This window comes from Seriola aureovittata, chromosome 4, assembly GCF_021018895.1.
Source record: "Seriola aureovittata isolate HTS-2021-v1 ecotype China chromosome 4, ASM2101889v1, whole genome shotgun sequence".
Lineage (NCBI taxonomy): Eukaryota > Metazoa > Chordata > Actinopteri > Carangiformes > Carangidae > Seriola > Seriola aureovittata.
The window spans coordinates 25,601,036-25,621,900 of record NC_079367.1 but is presented as its reverse complement, the minus strand read 5'-3'; the positions used below and the strand labels follow the sequence as shown (position 1 = coordinate 25,621,900).

Below are 20,865 nucleotides of genomic sequence, written 5' to 3'. Positions count from 1 at the left end.
GGTTTTGTCACTGCAGTAGCGTCACGTGCCAGACGCAGTCAGAAAACTTTACAGGTGTGTAGTTGACATTAAAATGAAGGCCAAAATTTAAGATGGCTGTTTTCCGACCCATGCAAAGTCACCATGTTGATGGGCGTTGCGACTGTATTGATCCCATCGAAAGACGGTCTCTGGTCCACATGTGGACAGATCATTACTGTGAGTCTACAGTGGTGCAGAAGGATGTGTGGCAGACTGCAGGCTAATATTAGCTCTAAAGAGAAGGAACAGGATGGAGTTTGGTGTTTACTGTTTCTTACATTAAAGAATTTAGAGAGCTCTTTCAGTTTGGACATTAAAGCTGCTATTTTGCTGCCACTGCAAAGAAATTAGTAGTTTCCCATCACTAGTATACATGCAGCTACTTTCCAAACACAGCATTGCATTTGGTTCACTTTGTGGCGATTGTGGCACAGACGAGAATCAATAAAACACAATGATCCGTTCATGCCAAGAGTGATCTGAAATGCTGACGAGCATTCGAGCTCTGATCAAGATCTGCTTATGAGGATCAAAATACAAAGATATAATAGGACATTGTTAAAGGAATCACAGTTGGTACTTTCAGAGATTATATGTGTACAGAAAATATCCATCACAAGTTCCCAGAGACCCGAGGTAACATCTTCAAACGTTTTGTTTTGTCCAATCACTAGTTCAAAATGTAGAAAAGCAGCTAGTCCTCTCGTTTAAGATGGTGGCTCCAGAAACTGTTGAAAAAATGACTCAACTGATCAATTGATTGTAAAAGAAATAGTCGTCAATTATGTTTGCTGCATGGTTGATCGATTAACCGATGAACTGTTTCAGCTCTAGAACAGTTGACTTGAGACTTAACAGGACCCGAAAATATGTGTCCCATTACCAAGTATCCACCATGCCGGATAAAATGTACTCTGACAACACTACTGATATTATATCTATCCAGTATGTCGCCTGGTCACTAAGTGTTTATGTTGAATCTATAATCTTTATTATTAAGCTTACATGTTACATTTTGAAAATTAGACTTTTATATTTCTGTCAATTACAGGTCATCATCCCGTTTCCCCGCTCAGTGATGGAGGTCAATAAAAGTCCTGAAATACTTATTGCTCCTTTAACTATCCATCAAAGCACCAAATGGGGTTGTATGACATTGGTGTGATTCTCTCGGTGGTAAAGCCCACAGGAGGGCTGAGGCCTGAGCCGCTGACACCATCATTACACAAACAGCTCACCCGCAACAGATAACAGATGAGAAGGGTGAGGACATTTAGCAACAGAGGGACAGTGACATTTTCCCCACTGACCAAACACCTCTGCCACCTCCCACCCTCAATCGAGCAGACAGTAAAAACAGAATAATAAAAGGGGGGTAGGGGGAGGGGGGGGGGTTCTGACTGGGAATCAAAAGGGCAACCCCTCACTGCAATGCAAATGAGCTCCTCTGTCTGAGTGAAATGGCCTTTTGTCTTCACCATTTGAAGTGTCTCGAGACTACTCTGGAATTGCCCTATGAGTCACCGCTCCAAGCCCGCAGCGCTAAAAATGCTCCCACAGTTAGGGGAACAGACAGTCCAGTGAGTGCCAGTGTCTTTTCCTCTAAAGACAACAACATAAAGTTGTGAAATTTATAGTTCCAACTAAAGTCTGCGTGGGACTCTTCCTTTTAAAGAGGAAACATCACTCACTTTCCACTTCCTCTTATGTCCATTGAGAAATTCTCGATGAAAGCGTAAGTGTTAAAGAAAAGTCAGTTCTTGTAAATAGTCTTGTATTTTGTTAAAACTAAATCAAACACCTTCATACAGATTCTACACACATAAAAAACCGGGGGGGGGGGGGGGGGGGGCAGAAAACCACTGTCACCACACACCCAGTGCCCACCGTGGAGGAAGACAGTGGCACGGCCATGACCGTCGGTACCAGCCCGGGGTCAGACAGTAAGCCTAGTTGTAATCCTTTCAGCCCAACCTGTGCTTGATTGAACACGCCTTTGTTAATGAGACTTTGTGGAGCTGCTCCCAAAAAAATTGCGAAACATTAGAAATACCATTGACGCAGCCATGTGACGCAGCCATGTCCATCATTTCCTTTCAAGCAGAGGAAATTATTCAGAAGGGAAAAGGAGCTGATCGCGCTACAAGAGTTCAAAGTGATGAAGGATCTGAGGGAGATTCAGGGAGGAAATTTCTACCCGTTTGACTCCTGGTACCAGTGGTCTGCTATCAGATTAGCCTGCTACCTTTTCAATAACTCATCTTTAATTGATTTTAACTGTAGTTTTGCTATTAAATGCGAGCACAAGTTTATTTGACTAGCTCTCATTGTCTGCATTCCTGAGCAGACCTAATGAGTTGAATGTGCTACTTATTGTTTGTACTATTACTAACATTACTACAATAACTACTATAACTAATAAAAATGACTCATATAAAAAATTATTAAAATTAAATAGAGTACATTGGTTTGAATATAATATTAATAATAATAAAATTTGAATGCAGAAATATGATTAAAATGGCAAAAATGGCAAAAATAAACTGATCTAAATTTTTCTGAAAGTTAAACCCATATCTCTTTAACTCCTGTCTAAAAGAGTGTTGGTATTTTTGTCCTGCTCTGCCTTCTCTTAAGGAAATTCTAAGTTGTGTATTAACTGCAAAGTAAATTGCATCCTGTTTTGTGGTAATTATTTACTGGTGTTAATATTCTACACGTCCCACCTTCAAATAAACCTTTTCCAAGGAGAGCTATGATTGAGCTGCAACTTGAGCTCATGGAGCGCCGCCCGAGCGCTCCGGTGCTCAGCGAACTGAGATGAACAGTAGTGAGACGTGACCGTAATTAAGCTCCAGCAAGAAGATGTGCAGCAGCTTGCTGGTTGCATGCTAACATTTGTGGTGACTGAGTGGCGCAGGTCTGCCTGTGTGTCAGGGGGAGATAACATGGCCTCTCTCCAGCATACAGCAAACGGACGTGAATGACGACTTGTTCAAATGGCCCGTCACTATGGAAACCTTCTACAAAAGCATCCCAGCTATTCACACAGAGGAACATTGAGGCTGCAGAAGAAAGAGAGAGGGAGAGGGGAAAAGAGGGGAAAGAGGGAGAGAGAGAGAGGAGGGAAAAGGCGAGGACATGAGAGAGAGACAGATTGGAGAAGTGGAGCAGGGGAGAGCGAGGGGAAGAGGGAGAAGAAAGCAGGGAGATAGATCATCAGAAGCTCACAGCGAAAGAGAGAGAAGACAGGAAGGAGAGAAAAAAAGAGAGAAAGAGCAGGGGGGGATTTGAGAAAGGGAAAAAAGAAAATAATGGAGAAAGAGGGAATGAGGCCACAGTTGTGAGAGACTGGCATATGAGACAGTGTGGTAAAGAGGGAGTAGAGATGGGAGGCGTGGTGACGAAGGCTGCGTGAATGGCACAGAGGACGACACTCACAATAACAGCTGCTCTGCTCTGTTCGGTGCGTTCATCCACACTGTGTCCTTGTGTGCAAACACGTAAACGACCCTCAGCTCCATAGGCTTGCACGTTCTTCCCCCGATACACATGCACATGGCAGAAATACAGTACACAAAGCTACGTCTGTGCTCAGTGCCCTCCTCGACACACAAACTGCGCCCATTCCCATGGCAGCAGCGTGCATCAGTGCGTTCAGCGATGTCGACTCCCATCGAGAGCAGACACTGCTTCACCTGCCGAATATTTACCAGACAGTAAGTCACAGCGTGAGCCCTGAGAGGAGTCATGATCACGAAAGATGAAGCTAGCTAAAGGTAGTTAGCAGGATGTGTCAGTGCAGGTTAGTGCCACACAGAGTCTGGGTGAAAGTCAATGTGGACCCCGGTTCACAGTGTGGGAAGTAAGGTTATAATACAGTCAGGCCTAAGGCTTCATGTACTAATAACAAACTTGTGTTTTCAAATTAAACATTTAAAAAAAATAAAATAAATAAATCTAGTTTTTCAGCTCTGGTGCAGAACATAAATAAAATACTCTTAAAGTTATAATATGTCACTTTTCTGCATTAAAATGTCTAGGAACAACTACACGTATGTAAGATATTATGTTGTGTTGTGTACTTACATTGTCCCAAACGTTTCCAGCAATTCTCAAATACGTGATTATAATTATGGTAATGGTCTGTTCCATTTGGGCGCCTGTCAATGGCGTCATATCCCATATGTACATGGATCGGCTTTGTGGTTTCCTGGCAGAAGCTCAAAACTGACTTTAATCCAGTTTTAAGCCACATTTTTAAGATGCACTTTTTAAACCATAGTCGTGCTCAACTGTGGATTTTAATCGGATGACGGATTTTAGTCATCGGACGTTAAGTTATCAGAGAAAAAAGCCAAGCAAATGTTAGGCAGCTCAGCTCACAGCCGTTCTGCGACATCCTGTGTATGACGAAGAGCGTCGGTGAACCACAGATTTTTAAACGTGAACCCGGTTTATTTGGTGTTTATATCTGTGGTAGAGAGGTTCTGGTAGTGGTTCTACCTCCTGGCAAAAACCTCCTGAATGACTGACACTGAGGGAATCCAAACAAGGAGAAGCTGACAGTAATGGCGGTGAAGACATCAACTCCCATGATCCCATGCTACTGCAGGACGTCACCCAACCCGTCTCTTGTTATTGTTTTGATCGAGAGACCACTAATGGCAGAAGTTACATACTGTGTGTTTAAAGTAATAAATAACCTTATTTTAGAGCCAGATGTGGTCGGACTCTTGAAGCACCTTCACTGGCCTCAGTGCGGTTAAATTGAAACATATTTAGAGGCGACATGAATGCAAAGTCAATGACAGAACCCGAACATACAGAAGAACATACACGGATCTGCACCTCAGTTTTTTTGACAACACTGACACAGTCTGGATGGACACAAGTGAAACTGGAGTTCCTGGGAAATTTTGGGAAGGTTTTCTGCAAAACCACTCCGGCTGTTAAAGTTCACATTGTGTCTGAATGCAGCCTGTTACACGCTTTGATTTATTGTTATTTATGCCTTGATATATGTTTTACTCATGTTATGTTGTTATAATCCTAGTTGGAAGGTGAGGAATGAAGGTATAAAATTAGAATCTTAAAAAAAGCGTATAGCTGCGAGACGAGAAGGTGGCACAAGGTAAAGAGTCTTCTCTGTGTCACTCAAGAATCTGAAGCGCTTGTTAACAAAGAGAAAAGTAGGCGTTTGTTTGACTCATGTTTGCTCTTGAAAATCTTGGTTTACACTCAGCTTGTCTTAAGAAAACATTTCAGAACACCCTCTATGGATTTACAAGATATAGCCAGGAGTTTACGTGGGAATAAATCTCACGCAGGCAAATTTACACAAAGCTTCCAGAGATTTCCAAGTGTAGTGCTGTCAAGCAGCGGGGACCCTGTTAGTGGCCCTTCACAGTCACTCCACATTCTCCGTCAAAGCCTGAAAATTCATTTCGCCAAGAAGAACCTCATGTCACCCTCTCACTGCTCAATCATATCCTCCCTCTCTAATCTTTCTCCTCTGCTTGCTATGAATTGCTCTCATAAAAAAAGTGAGGCCTTTGACATCTCTCCTCAGCTCATGTTTTCTTTTTTCTTTCCCTTGCTCGTCTCTCTTACGGTATCAATGTATAATCACAAGAGCATTGTCGGGGCACCGTAACCGTCACCCCTGCACTCCTTGCTATAGATTGTTTGTAATCGTTCTGATATAGTAATTATTCTGTGTGTTTTAAGTGGCCGTGGACAAGAGTCAACTAAAAGGCCTGCTGTGTGAATGTAAATGTAGAGAAGTGGAGAGATACTAGGCCAAGAGAAGAGAAAAAAACACTGTTAATTAGAGCAAAGTACTTTTTTTTCTTCTTGTGGCACACTGCCTTTTCACTAGAGAGAAGGTGTGTCTGGGCTATTTATAAGCGGCTCCAGTTGGTGGGCCAGTGGGGTCTTGTCTTCCAGGCCTTCCCTCTCCAATGTTGCTTGTTCAGATAGAGAGAGAGAGAGAGAGAGGGAGAGAGAAACAAACACTAGAAAACATGAGGATTACACTAAATTTTTTTCTTTGGTTAAGTGATATCATGCTAATTAGAGCCATATTTCATCTTAAGAGATTTTGTAAATGAGAGCTCAGGGGGGGTTTTAAGGCAAAATAGATGTAATGGTAGTACTCCATTCCTTTTAATGAGAAATTCTGTCAGAAGACTGATTAAAAAGGTAATAATGTGTTCGTGTGGCATTTCATTTATTTTCACTGTCAAATTAGGGATTCAAAGTGATTCTGATGGGCTACCGCAGCGGGTTCACACTGCAAGTATCCTGGTTTTATTGTGGGTAGAGTCTGGTAAACGTTTGGCACAATTCCAACAAGCAAGGCAAAGGTAGTGTTACTGGGCTCGGGAGTTCATCTAATGACTGAAGCGACGTCCACACGACTATGTTTTAGTTTTAAAACAAATCTCTTTTACTATGTTTACACCTGGCGTCCACACTCCGGTGTTGTGTTTTAGGTTACATCCACACTACTACGCTTTCGTTTTAAAACTGCATTGTTAGATGAAAACGGTCTCTGTCCAGATGACCGTCTTAGCTCAGAAATGATCTTCATCCATACCATCCCACCTGAAAACGCATACGTACAGGGCCATTCACGTACTGTGTGTTAACAGGGAGCAGATCGTCTACTCTGCAGTTGGTTAGTTGCAAAACATCATTGTTTCCAAAGGTTCACGTTTTTCGCCCGTCCAGTCAACAACAAAACCCACAGAGTTTTCAAATTAAAACAAGGCCCAGCAGCCTTTCCAAAAGTGTGCGTGAAAACTCTGGAGTAGTGTTGACAGCCGGTGAAAATGCAGCACAAGTGATGCGTTTTAAAGCTAATACAAAGTCGTGTGGACGTAGCCTTAATTTGAAAACTAAAGGATTGCGTTTTAGTTTGGATGGGGCAAAAACAGACCTTTGGAAAAAATGACCTAGAAACCCACGGCTGCTCCCTGATTGGGTCTTATCTGTCTCGACTACAGGTAAACAACATGGATAATGAATTATAAACGTCACTGACCTTGTTGTCTTTGTTAGCAGCTGCTCGTTCACAGTATTTTGCGCAACTAATCAATTTCAGAGTCGACAATCTGCTTCCTGTTTACACCGGCTCGAGAATGCCCACTGTGCATGAATGGTCATGTATGTATGTGTTTTTCATCGTTTCTGATAAGGAGCTAAAATGCTAATGTGGATGGAGATTGTTTTCATTTTACATAGCCTGAGAAAAGTTGGAGTGAGTTGTTCATAGATCACACATGAGCAGAGTTTCCTCGGTCACTCAGCTCTAATGGAAAGACAAAAGAAACTCAGAGTTTCTTGTTTTGCTCGTGACTGCACAGCTAGATTTATCAGTGACATTGATAAGTGTGGAAAACTTCCTACAAAATGATGTTCCAGGTTTACAAGTCAGGTTTTACTGCATGAGTGTTTTTACAGAGGCAAAACCAATGAACCCATTAACTCATGCAAAATGCACCTCAGATATTTATGATGGAGGTCTTAGAGACCAAAGGGCAGCCAGTCATGCCACCTTGGTCTATGTGGTACAACTATGTGGTACAAATAGCTAAGCCACTCTCCACTATCACAGGACAAAGGTCCTCACTCCGCCCCATTTTAATCCCTTTCCCCTCCCTCATTTCACACTGTTTTTTCCCTCCGACACATTTTCCCAGACACCCAGTGTTGTCAATACTGTGTGGTCTCACCATCTTTCTCTCAGCTGTTATCTGCAACGTGTCAGACACACACACACGCACACACACACAGGGCTGCTGTTCAGATGCCTGCTTGTGAACATGCACCGAGCGCCTGACAGCCAACATCAGGATGCCTGCTGCATCTTGTGTTTCATTATTCTTTTATTCTGTGGGCAGGGGCATGCCAGTGAAGCGAGGAGAGCGGGGCAGAGCAGGAGCATGAGGGGACTGAAGAGCCATTTTCCCCCACGGCCCCTCTTGACACAGATTTCAGGCTGCACACATCTCCCTGGAATATTACTCCTCCCCATCCACCTCTGCAGCCCCGTCACATACAACCCTGAGGGTCGTCCGCAGCCTTCATAATATTGCATTTGGGCTTCCTTACTTGGTTAGTTTAGGTAGATACAGAGCAGATTGGTTTTTCTAGCTGGCTGAGGAGCAGGAGGCATTGAGGACGGGAGATGAAGAGAAAGAGGAAGCAAATTTGTTTAGAATCTGTTCGGGGTGTACTATTTGCAGTGTATGCTGCAAAATTTAGGAGGAGAGACACGTCAAGTCATGGCGAGGGCTTGACTACAGCTTCCTCGTTAGTCCAATCACCGTCAAGAGATGTCGGGAAAGAGGCAAGGAAAGCAGGAAAAAGGATGGGCTGAACCGGAAAGGCAGGGCAGAAGAGTAACTGTTAGCTGATAAAACATGGGCTGAGTTATCTGCTGCTGAAGTATCTGCTTCTCTCCTGTGTTGGCTTTTATGAGTTGTCACAACAGCTTTTAAAAAGAGACATAAAAGTAGGTGCAAGGGTCTGTAAATTGTTGATTGCTACTTAATAGGCGCAATTCCGAAGAGCACAAACTGAATTTAAGCCTCTATCATCAAATTTCTCCGACGCAAACACAACAAAACAAGCCAAAAAATTCAGGGTCTGAGGTGTGTTCTGTAGCTTGCAGAAAAGGTTGGTATACACATAAAGTCAGTCAACAGAGAAATAACTGATAAGTGTGCGCTGCAGCGATAAAGAGATAATTACACCGAGGGTTTCACCCAGAGCTTGTTGTTTAGTTGCTAGGCTACGCAGGTGCATGATTGCATAAATAAGGCAATGAAGTGTAAAAACTATTTCTTGCAGGAAGATGATTATTGCTTTTCATTTTGTGTTAATGACCCAAGGACTGCCATGATTGAGGTCCACTTTTAGGTGAATTTTTTTTTTTTTTTTTGCAGCAGCCTCACAGCTACACGGCATGCTGACGATGGGTTTGAGCGTTGAGCCTGCCTCTTTTACAGAGCTCCTGTCAGTAAAATCACCCATTCTTCCCTCCTGACCACTAAAAGCTCTCTGCATGAGCAACCCCTTCAATCCTCCATCTCCCTCCTTTCATCTCTATTCACTTTGAGCACTCTGGATAACCGTGCGCACACATCTCCTCTTGCCTCAACTATCTCTTTGCCTCTCCACCTGCTTTTCTCTCTCGCTCGCTCTCTCTCGCTCTCTTTCAGAGCCATGTGAGCTGGCGACCCTCTCAGCCCTCTCTATCCGGGCTTATGGCCCACGTGGCCTAGAGCGGATTACATTCTTGACATCACTGTGCCAGATGTTTATGACGAAAATAAACAGAACAACTAGCCTCACCACTAAGTCAAACAATGCATTCAGCCTAAACTTGACACGTCGTTTCCCATTTATGCTTGGGCAGGTTCTTCTGTTTCAACAGTTGCCTAATGATCTCCCCTGTTTCTTTTGTCTCTTGTGTGTCTCTCTTGAATTGGAATCGGAGCTGCTGTCTTCATTACCTTGTTCAGGAGACTAAATTGACTAGCTTTCTCTGGCTTTTACTTCATCGCTCCTTCCGGCACGAGGTTGCATTTTTCCGTTCTTTCGCCTGTAGCTCTCTCCAGTGAGGCGGTATGGAGATCAAATTGCCGATAAGCCGCCCGCTGTAACATACACATTAGCATGATTAAATTGGCCATTGCCTGTCCATTTATTAAAAGCCTCTCTTGTGCTGGGTGGGAGGTCTATCTAGGTGGTGAGTGGAGCAGGAGCTGCATACGTGCGATTGTACATAGTGTGTGTCGCTGCCATGTGTATGTCTAAGCCTGACATCACCGAGGCAGAGGAGTTAATGAGGGTTGCAGGGGTATTTCTGACACGGTGCTGGCTTTCTGTGAGGGATTTCAGGTGATGTGAGGGAGACGGAGCCTGCTGAGAAGCGATAGCTGGGCGGGAAAAAGTCGGCGGTGGCTCTGGCAGTGGCTACACAGGAGATTTAGGGCTTAGGTGATTGTTAGACGGGGCTCAGTTTGTTTTGAACTATGGGCCTGTGTTTTCCACGGGCCGCTTTATGTGGACGCTGACTCTTTCCCCACTTTGTACTGCACTCTCAGCAGTTTAAAAGAGGAGGATTAGACACAGGAGTGTGCCTCTCTCTCGTCTGCCGGAGAGCACAGCCGCCTAATCTCTCGCGCCGAGGAGAGGGGATTTGGGAGAAATGACCTGTGCTCACTTCACTTTCTCTTGCTTCCCTTCCTCTCATACCCTCCAAGTTGACTGAAAACACAGTGCCGCATCCTTCCTCCCTTCCTTCCGTCACTCCCACTCCTGCTTTTTCATTTTCCTGCTGGATGACTCTACGCTCATCAGCATGCAGCACCACGCAGCTGCTCCTCAGGACCAAGCAGGCTGGCAGACAGGCAGGCAGACTTGTCAATAAAGGAACCACAGTAACAGGGCACCTCGGTGAGGCCTGCAGCCCTGTCACTGACGTCTCTCTCAGCTGCCCGGACTCCCTCACTTAATGAGCACGTAATTGTTGAGCAAGCAAAAGAGAAACCGGGGAACTGAGGAGGGAAGAGCAGCCATGTGTAATGGAGAGATAGTAGAGTGAGAGGGGAAGAAGGTGAGGGAGTCACAAGGACAAATTGTTCCGGTGAACAAAGTAAGACATAAAGCAGCCAATTTGTCCTCAAATGTGTGTTATAGTACATTGAGCGGTGAGAGGGTAGAGGAGGAAGAACACTGCGTCTAAATCAGAGGGACAGAGGGGGGAAATGCTGCTCAGCGGGAACTGACATTGAGAGCGGGCGGGGGAAAAGCAGCTTCAAGGACAACATGGAAATATCACATTCAGTCGCTACAAGGCAGCCAGGAGTTGTGGACCAGCCAGAGAAACTGCAGGAGAAAAGAACCAGATCAAGGACATAGAAGTGATGTTTCCAAAATATCTGACAACATGACATGATAGCAGGTGACAGATGTACTGTGTGGGAATTCAGAAAAAAAAGAAGAAGAGGTTTTTGACCTTACTAGTGTTGGCATGAAACCTGGAGTCTGACTTTGATTCCACAACTAATTTTAACATCTTTGGATTTGATACAACAAATCCACAGCAAAAAAAAACTGAAGCAGCGAGATGCCACATAGTCAGACATACATCATAAATTTTGCACCATTAGTCAATTAATTATTAGGCAAAAAAATTGCCTTTGTTTCTCAAATGTGAGGCACTAATAACCCAGCAAGTCTGCAAGAGTTCACTGTGAGACAGCCAAATCCTTCACATATACTATAAGCCCTGTGGAGGTGATGTTAAAATTGATTTTCAGCTTCTCGAAAAAATTTCAACATATTGAATGTTCAAAAATTTTAATATTAAAATCATTTTCCATCCCCATCTTACGAGGTTGTATTAAAATTCTCGGTCATAGTGACGACACTGTGGCGGCAGCTGAGTTTGACTCCGGTCCCTGCGTGCGGTGCCACTCTCCCATGACCACCCAAGCTGATTTTAAATGAATCTGTGCCCTCATTGCAGAGCTCCCTGCTCCTCTTTCCCTCCCGCTGACACCGAGCAGTGGAGCACAGACACAACCCACATGTCTGCATTAGCTTCTGACGCTCCAGGCAATGCAAGGGGAGGCCATCTTCACCACGGGAAAAAAAATGATGGATGTGATGTAGATATGCTTATCTGTCATTAAGCCCTGCTCTGCCCTCCCTCAGCCTCTCTGCAGAGGGGAAGGCAGAGGGGTTTCAATCAGACTAGCGAAGAATATAACTCTGGTGAGACATGCTGAGGCCAGTGGCTAATCAGTCACGTTTCTATGGAGAAGACACAGACTTCACAGCAAGAGCATCCCTCTCTAGGCCGGTCTACTGCATTTGCTTTTTGTCACTGGGCTGACCTTGTCCCCCCCCCAACACCTCCTGTGTCTTGTCCTAAAGTGTACAACCCAATTCGGACCCCTCTGCGGTGTCCTGCCACTTTTCTGGGAGAGATCCCAAATCCAAACCAGCGTGATGACGGAGACTATGAGACAAATCCCTCGCATGACTGGGCTGCAATGTCCGCCTGTCAGCTCCCAGCGCCTCAATAATAGCGCAGTGACGCTAAATGGGCTCCTGAAACATAAGGACGGGATGTGATGAACACTGAAGGGAGCGGTTGGAGGGTAGGTGGGGAATGGAGGGGGTGGAGTCCGGTAAAGGCGGCTAGCTGCTCAGAAGGCTCTATAATTAGCTGCAGAAGATCAAATGACTTTTAATGGGTTTGTCTGAAAACAGCAGACTATTTCAGATTTGTGCTTGGAGCTATATTCATATCTCATCAAACTAATGGAATTCTCTGGAGTGCTTGATTGGTTTTTATCTCAGATCAAAATGGCTGATAGAGGTGCACGGCTGCAGCATTCGTGAACTGCAGTTTGTAGTAAAAAAAAAATCCAGTTTTCGGGGAACCTATTATGTAAAAAGGACATGGTTGTTATAACATTTTTTTTTTTAATTTTTACACATGATGTCAAATGAGAGCACTCAGAATTCATGGCTTGATGCACAATCATTGCTGCTGTAAGAATCAGTTCCCATGGATGTTTCAATGAGAATGGGGTTATAATAACTTCTTGTGAAAGATAATGGAAACATCTACTGGTCATTAGTTAGAGAATTAATAAGTGGAATACTACAAGGATAATATCAGGGTCAGAGCTCAGCCACTGCCCGAGCTAGGTGGAGGGAGAATGGTACAGAATGCTAAACATGCTGCCTACAATTAGGACCTGAGCGTGCAGCAACAGACACCGACACAATCATATGGGGAACTGTCCAGTGCAGAAACAATAAGCAGATTAATCGATTAGTTGATCAACAGAAGATTAAAAGATAATTCTGATAATTGATTAATCTGTTAAGTCATTTATCAAACAAAAATGCCAAACATTTTCTGGTTCCAGGTTCTCAGACGTGAGGATTTGGCGCTTCTCTCTGTTGTATGTCATTGTAAATTAAATTTAATTTAATTTTTAATTTCCCCGCCACTTGCCCCAATGTCAGCTGTGCTTGGCTCCGGCTCCAGCCTGTGAGGTTATTGTTTATGCCTAAAAAAAAAAACTGTATTGCTGAAAACTTGTGTACAGTCATTGCAGGGGAACTAAAGGGAAATACAGCCCAAGGCAGAACGGGGAGCTGCTGCACATGCTCTCTGTCTCACTCTGTTTGTGTATCTATGAGTGTCCCTTTATTTCCTAGGGTTTCCTGCTAGCATTCAAGCTACATTAATTTTCCCCACTCCGTCATCTTGAGTTTTCTATTTTCGACTAAGGGAAATATGTCCAACAAACTCCAGCCGAGTTCTAACTCTCATTTACGTTTCGCCTCCTCCTTAAATTATACAGTACACAAACCTCCTTCTTTTTATTGCCTCTGTGACGGCAGGGAGGGGATCTGCAGGCTCCAGCTCTTCATCATGCATGAACACCTCTCATTGAATTAATTACAGTGAAACTCAAGGGGAAATTTTCATCTAATTTCTGTTTCAGGGAAAAAAATGTTCTGCCTCAGAAGTCCAAGGTGGATTGCTAGCTACCCCCCCCCCCCCCCCTCCCCTTCTCTCTTCCATAGGTGAAATCTCCCCCTTGTTCTGTCTGTGTCCCAAGTGGACCATCCTACAGGGCTGCTGTTTGTCCTTGGTCGCCTTCTCCTTGAGAAAGTGCTGTATCAGACAGGCTGCTAACAGGGCCGACACACAGCTCGAGTACCAGCGGCGGCGGTGGCAGCAGCACAGGCCTCTCTCAGGGGGTATACAGTTACACTGCACTGCTTCTATCTTTTACCGTTCTGACATTTTCATTTCCCCCCCCACTCTCCTGAGGAAAAAAAAGGATAAACTTAAAAAAAAAAAAAGAAACAGGATAGAGTCCATGTTTCCAGTCTGGATGATACCATTCCCACTATAGGCACGGGGGTAACGGGAGAGATGTGAAGGAAGCTCAGTAAACAGGAAGACGGACAGGGAGGGAGCTGGAACTAACATGCTTTGTTTTCCCTGGCAGCCGATGGGAGTATTTGAGCAGCGTTGCTCAGCAAAATAGAGCACTATAGCAGCAAGGCAGCCTGCCAGTCATCCAGCCAGCTTATCAGGGCGAGAGCCCCACCTCCTCCCACATTCTCCTTCAGCTATAAAACTGTGGCACTCAGTGTTTATACCTGGGTACGCAGATAAGTTAAAAGAAGGACTTCTCGTGACTTCTCGAATCACCAGAGAAAAAACAACAAAGAACACAGACGCTGTTGCCGTGACCGTCCTCAATCGCGCCCTACACTATTCAGATCGTGACACCAAAACACAAAACATCAAACAGTGGCTTTCCAGCGTGGTGCATGCACATCCAGAGTGAAATAAGTACAGAGACATTCGATGAACAAAGAGACACAAATATACACAATAAGACAGACAGGCCCACCCACACACTCCAGCTCACACACAGAAAGAGACAAAGAAACAAATCAACAAAGCACTAAGAAAAGACACATCAATTATAACTGAAGTTTGGAAAACTGGGTCTGATTTGAATGCTCTTGTTCGACAAGAGACGAAATTCAGTTGCAGATGGGTTCAAACACAGTCAGAAAAAAAAACAAAAAAACAGCCCTTTAGTAATTTATGCTCCTATATTTTCTGGTGCAGTTGAGCATGCAAACAGTGAGATACAATGCTTGGCATACAGTTAACTAGCTCTCTGATTCTCAGCTGCCTGCCTCCATTTTATTCCAGTTAGGCAAAAAAGAAAAAGAAAAAAAGAAAAAGGCAGACAAATCAGTGTGCAGGCCTCGATCGAGTCTGCGTATGACTCACTCATCTTACAAAATTGCAAGTACACACCTGAATAAGACATAAGAGGGGACAACAGGCAAGGTCCTTTTCACATTGGGACGGACAGGGACTGAGGAGGAGACGGGCGAGGCCATAGGCAGAGGTACATGTGCACTATAACTCATAGATAGCACATCGGATATTTTATTCATGGGAAGAAAAACCCAAGCAGCAAGAGTGACTCACTGAGCTACAGGGATGGACACACACACACACACACACACACACACACACACACACACACATGCACACACACAGATGCACACATGCACACAGATGCACACATGCACACACAGACTGAGCAGGGGTGGGGTGGGGTGGGGGGGGTGACAGGGTTTAACCCACCTACTTTGACTGCCTTCTCATTCTCAAACAGAAAATACATTAAAAAATAAAGTCTGAAATGGCAAGGCTCCTTTCAAAGGGATTAAAGGGGATGTTTTTGTCTAGTGAACTTGCCCGAGTGTGCTCACTCTCACTGCTATCACAGGAAGAGAGCTGCTCACAGCACAATACAGCGAGCCGTTTGCACTTCAGGCTATGCATTCCTGAGCGCTCTGGCATATAAACCGACAAAAGGAATTCTCGTGCAGCCGTGCTGAGCCAGGCTATTGTGAGAACAACATACAGACTCAGGTGTAGTGGCGTTCACCTTGGCTCGCGCGGCTGTGCAGATCGGCCTCCGTACGGCAGGAGGCCTGGTGCAACTTAAGCGATGTGCAGTCATGAGTGAGTCGATTTGAACCCGCTCACTCACTGCGCGCCAAGTCCCCGCCACCCAGGATCTCTCGCCGAGAAAAACGGACTAAATATGTGATGAGCTGAGCTGTGAGAGGATTCGGCTGCACAAACACACACACAGACAGACACACGGCCTACACAGACACACAAACACACATTTCCAATTGCAAAAAAAAAAAAAAAAAAAGATGAAGAGGCAACTCAGTTCACTTGGGATAGTTAGAGCGCACGCAGAGGCTGGGAGACAAAGCCTGGCATCTTGAGAACAAGTCTCGCCTGATGAGGCCTCTCTATTTAAATCCCCGGGATGAGCTGAGAGTGTGTCTGTCGATGGAATCGCTCCAGGAGACATGCACAGGATTGGAGGAAGAAACAGCCGAGGCAAAGAAAGGGGAAGATGGAGAGACAGACAGAGAGTGAAGGCTGTGGATGAAGAGTGGCAGGAAGGTATGCTTGAGGAAATGAAAGGACAGAGAATAAGGGCTTGGATTCAGTCAGACATCCCTTCCTACTGTTAGACATAGAGCACAGTTCAGACCTGCAATGAGCGCCACTGATACTACACACAGGTGTGACTCACTGTGTTCTGTGACACTTTGAAGTCAGTTTGCGTCTGCAGGGTGTGGAAATGAGGGTTTGTGACTGAGTGAGTGGGCGAGTGGGGGAGTGAGCCGAGTGAGCGTATGAGTGTGTGTATGAGCACACGGAGAAGGGTAGGGCTCTGGGATTAGTACCTCTCCCTTTGCAGATCTATAAGCACCCAGTGTTTCTTGTCACTAAGAGGATTCTCAGGGATACAGGGCTGTCCCAACAATTGAAAGCAAGGTTTTAGGCGCTAATCTACGAATTCAAGGGCGAGCGAGGCTGATTCTTAGCTGATGGAGCACATGCTGCTGCCTTCAGCTTGATTGACACGGCACAACGTGGAGGTCAAAGAGGCAATCTTTACAGCTTAGAGGAGAGAGAAGAAGCAGCCTACAGAAAGGCTTTAACTGTGAGCCACCACTCACAACGATGTATTGAGAGATCATTATCAAATGCAAGAGCTACCGATTGTTGTTTTGGGGGGTTTTTTTCCCCCCAGGCCTTTGCTCTCGTCTCTGCTCGGTATCTTGATCACCTCTGTATGGGTGACAACACCCTGGGTCGTACCGGCTATTCAGGGGCACACAAAAGGCCCTCATAGGGAATCATTCAGCCCTGCTAACGGACGGCTCCACAGCACCCGCCCAGACAATCACAGCCAAACTGGGGGCATTCATTCATGAGCAATTGTTCATTATCAGCCCATATCCAGAGCAAATACACACGTAGAAGCACACAGGAGCGCACTTTAATATCAGCACTCACCCACATGCACACACAGCCAAGCACGCACACAGACTTTGAATCATAAGAGGAAAAATGCTGTTGCAAGAGGACTGTAACCAAAGAGCAATAAGCACAGCACCAGTCTTTTTTCTTTGGGGTGGGGGGTGGGGTTATGCGAAACAGAATTTTTTCTTACTTCTTCTTCTCCCTGTGTACAAGTATCCAGCATTACTGAACTTCTGTGGATTGGGTCTGCTTGTCCATTCCTCTAAGGACTACTCCGACTAGTACACGTTTGCAAACAGAGGCTATATAACCAACCACCAGCATGAGTTAACACTGTGACTCTCTTCCACACAAGCTCCATCTTGCCTCGAATCTAGACGTGTGTGGTTATATTTGATGCTACAGGCCAACTGGAAGGAAAACACCCACTGTTTTTGGATTTTATGACAGGCCTAAAAAAAAAAAATCTGATGTTATGCTGTGTTGTGTAACACTGTCACAGCTGTGATAATCTCTGCTTGCTTAAATCAGCAGAGAATCAAATGTACCAAATGCATTAACTGTTCCAGATAGTTGGTATTCTATTAATCCAATGGGAGCCATATCAGCAAATGCCTCAGTGTGACGCAACTCTCTGGGTAAACCTGCTACGTGGTTCTAGCCTGTGCGCTATTTCTTTTCTTTTTTTTTTAATACAAAGACGGGGTATGAGCAGAAAGTAAAGACCTATAAATCGCCAGGGCAAAACCTCTTTTGAAGCCACTGCAGACCGTAAAGCCTCTGACACAGAGATGCTCAGATGGGGGTGGGGGTGGAGGGGGTGGGGTGCAAAGCTGAAAAAACAAAAGCTCACAATCCTGCATTCTCACAGGTATCTGACAAAACAAAACGGTTTGCACAGCTGAGAGTAGCCGGCTAACTCCAAACTGAAGGAACTGCGAGACACAAGAGGGGCCACTCTGGTCTGATGACACCTCTGCGTTCACAATACGCAAAGTGATGAGGAACAATGGAGGGACGAGAGGGAATAAACCATCCCTGACCGACGCTGAGAGCGTCCCCGCGGAGCTCTCATTCTGTGGACCTCTCACGGCTCGTAAATTCAAGCTCAAGGTCCAGGAGGGTGGGGGGGTGGGGTTATGCGAAACAGAATTTTTTCTTACTTCTTCTTCTCCCTGTGTACAAGTATCCAGCATTACTGAACTTCTGTGGATTGGGTCTGCTTGTCCATTCCTCTAAGGACTACTCCGACTAGTACACGTTTGCAAACAGAGGCTATATAACCAACCACCAGCATGAGTTCACACTGTGACTCTCTTCCACACAAGCTCCATCTTGCCTCGAATCTAGACGTGTGTGGTTATATTTGATGCTACAGGCCAACTGGAAGGAAAACACCCACTGTTTTTGGATTTTATGACAGGCCTAAAAAAAAAAAATCTGATGTTATGCTGTGTTGTGTAACACTGTCACAGCTGTGATAATCTCTGCTTGCTTAAATCAGCAGAGAATCAAATGTACCAAATGCATTAACTGTTCCAGATAGTTGGTATTCTATTAATCCAATGGGAGCCATATCAGCAAATGCCTCAGTGTGACGCAACTCTCTGGGTAAACCTGCTACGTGGTTCTAGCCTGTGCGCTATTTCTTTTCTTTTTTTTTTAATACAAAGAAGGGGTATGAGCAGAAAGTAAAGACCTATAAATCGCCAGGGCAAAACCTCTTTTGAAGCCACTGCAGACCGTAAAGCCTCTGACACAGAGATGCTCAGATGGGGGTGGGGGTGGAGGGGGTGGGGTGCAAAGCTGAAAAAACAAAAGCTCACAATCCTGCATTCTCACAGGTATCTGACAAAACAAAACGGTTTGCACAGCTGAGAGTAGCCGGCTAACTCCAAACTGAAGGAACTGCGAGACACAAGAGGGGCCACTCTGGTCTGATGACACCTCTGCGTTCACAATACGCAAAGTGATGAGGAACAATGGAGGGACGAGAGGGAATAAACCATCCCTGACCGACGCTGAGAGCGTCCCCGCGGAGCTCTCATTCTGTGGACCTCTCACGGCTCGTAAATTCAAGCTCAAGGTCCAGGAGGGTGGGGGGGTGGGGTGGGTGAGTGAGTGAGTGCAGTCAGCATGTCAGCACAGCAATATCCACCTCAGCTGTGTGTCCACAAGCTCATCAAGCAGGGCCCAGTCTGCACACACCAGTAGCTTCACCGACAAATAACAGCATCAGTCAACAGCCGGGAAGTTGTTTTTTCGGCCGTCCAGGCCTGACGTGGTTCAAAAACAATGAGTTACACAAGAAAGGGGGCAACGCAGCTTTGGTTTTCGTTGCTGTCCTTGGTTGAGAAAAGGACACTTTGATGTTTAACGTTGTGAATCTGACTGTGAATCTTTTACTTCAGTTAACTGAGGATGTGACCTGATGTTGTTTTTGAGGAGGCATGCATCATAAAATCCTGGTGTTGGTTTAGTCTCCTCTCTCTCCCACTATCAGGTGTCCATATTTTCAGGTTTGTTTATTATCACTTCAGTGCTAAGTCTCATTGTACACAGTGTGCATCTGGAGGCAGAGGAAACTGGTGCAAGAGATATGAATATCTGTATTACATGCACATCATGTTATACTGCAAATAAAAATGCCCTATCAAACAAAGAAAACAGCCCCGTCTTTCAGGACAGTCATTGATTAAACCACAGGATTCCTCACATGCGACTTGGAGTTAAAAGGTGCCCAGCAGCCACTGTACATTTCTCAATTTAATCTGGGTGACTGATCAAGAAAATTCATTGATTTCACCCATTAATCATCTCAGGAGAGTCTGTGCAATATCGACCAGCAAGTCTGTGCGGCGAGGAGGGCTGACTGAGGAGGCAATCATTGCAGAGGGGACAGGTCTTTGTAGAGAGAGTGCAGCAGCATAGATTTTGTTGGGGGACATAATAACCATTATTTCCCACCACACAATGCCAGCCAATACTGCCTCAAAATGGCCGAGTTTTTTTTTTTTTTTTTTTTTTGCAAATGGGAGACAGAGAGAAACATTCCCTGATAATCACTTTGCGTGGCACACAACAGTGCCAGGAGGACATGTCTTGTTAAGATGTTTTGTCATGGTTGCTTCAACAGTGAGCAGGAATACTTGTGTTTACCCTCTGAGGGGGCGGAGGGGTGGCAGTGGCTGTTTGCTCTGAAAATGGGTGCATTGTCATCCGATGACACACACACACGTCTGACACTGCAGGCATCAGTGTCTGGGGACAATACCCGGTGATCCAGCAGGAAAATAGGGCATCAGGTAGGTGAGGAGTGTGTGCACGTGCATGAGTGGGTGTGTTGGTACAGGAGGACCTACATTTGGCCTATTTAGATCTAACAAATGCACTATTTTAGTGGCTCTAATTGCAATACAGACTATAACCCTTTCAAAATAAGACATAAAGAGACACTGTTGAGTAAGGACAGTGGCCTGCCTGCTTCACAGGTGTGGTATTACAGAGGGCCATCCTGATGACACAGGAATAGCTGGGATTTGAATAGGTAGGTAAATGGTTCCTTCCTCTATGGTAATACACAGACATGATGGACACAATCATTGAGTACAGCATTCTGTTTGTGATCCATTGCAGAGGTCCTGTGTGTCCCCAGAGGCCTGACAAAGCGCCAGTTGTCTTTCATTTGATCTCTGCAGCAAACCCTGCTATAATCTTGTTATGGCACCTTCTGGACCCACATTGTTCAACTCACACCAACAAACTACAATCAGTGCCCAAGAATGAAGTGGAAAAATCACCTGAAGACAAGCTTATTAATATTTAACTAGATCTGATATTATATCAGCCTCCGAGAACACATTCTAAGCCTTTAGACTCTGGGGAAAAAACAATAACAAATATGA

At 45.0% G+C, this 20,865-nt stretch overlaps 1 protein-coding gene across 5 annotated transcripts in view; it reads right to left on the bottom strand.

The window, feature by feature from the left end:
- Positions 1-20,865, bottom strand: part of aplp2 (amyloid beta (A4) precursor-like protein 2) — a 54,594-nt gene that overhangs the window by 33,121 nt on the left and 608 nt on the right. The window lies entirely within an intron of this gene.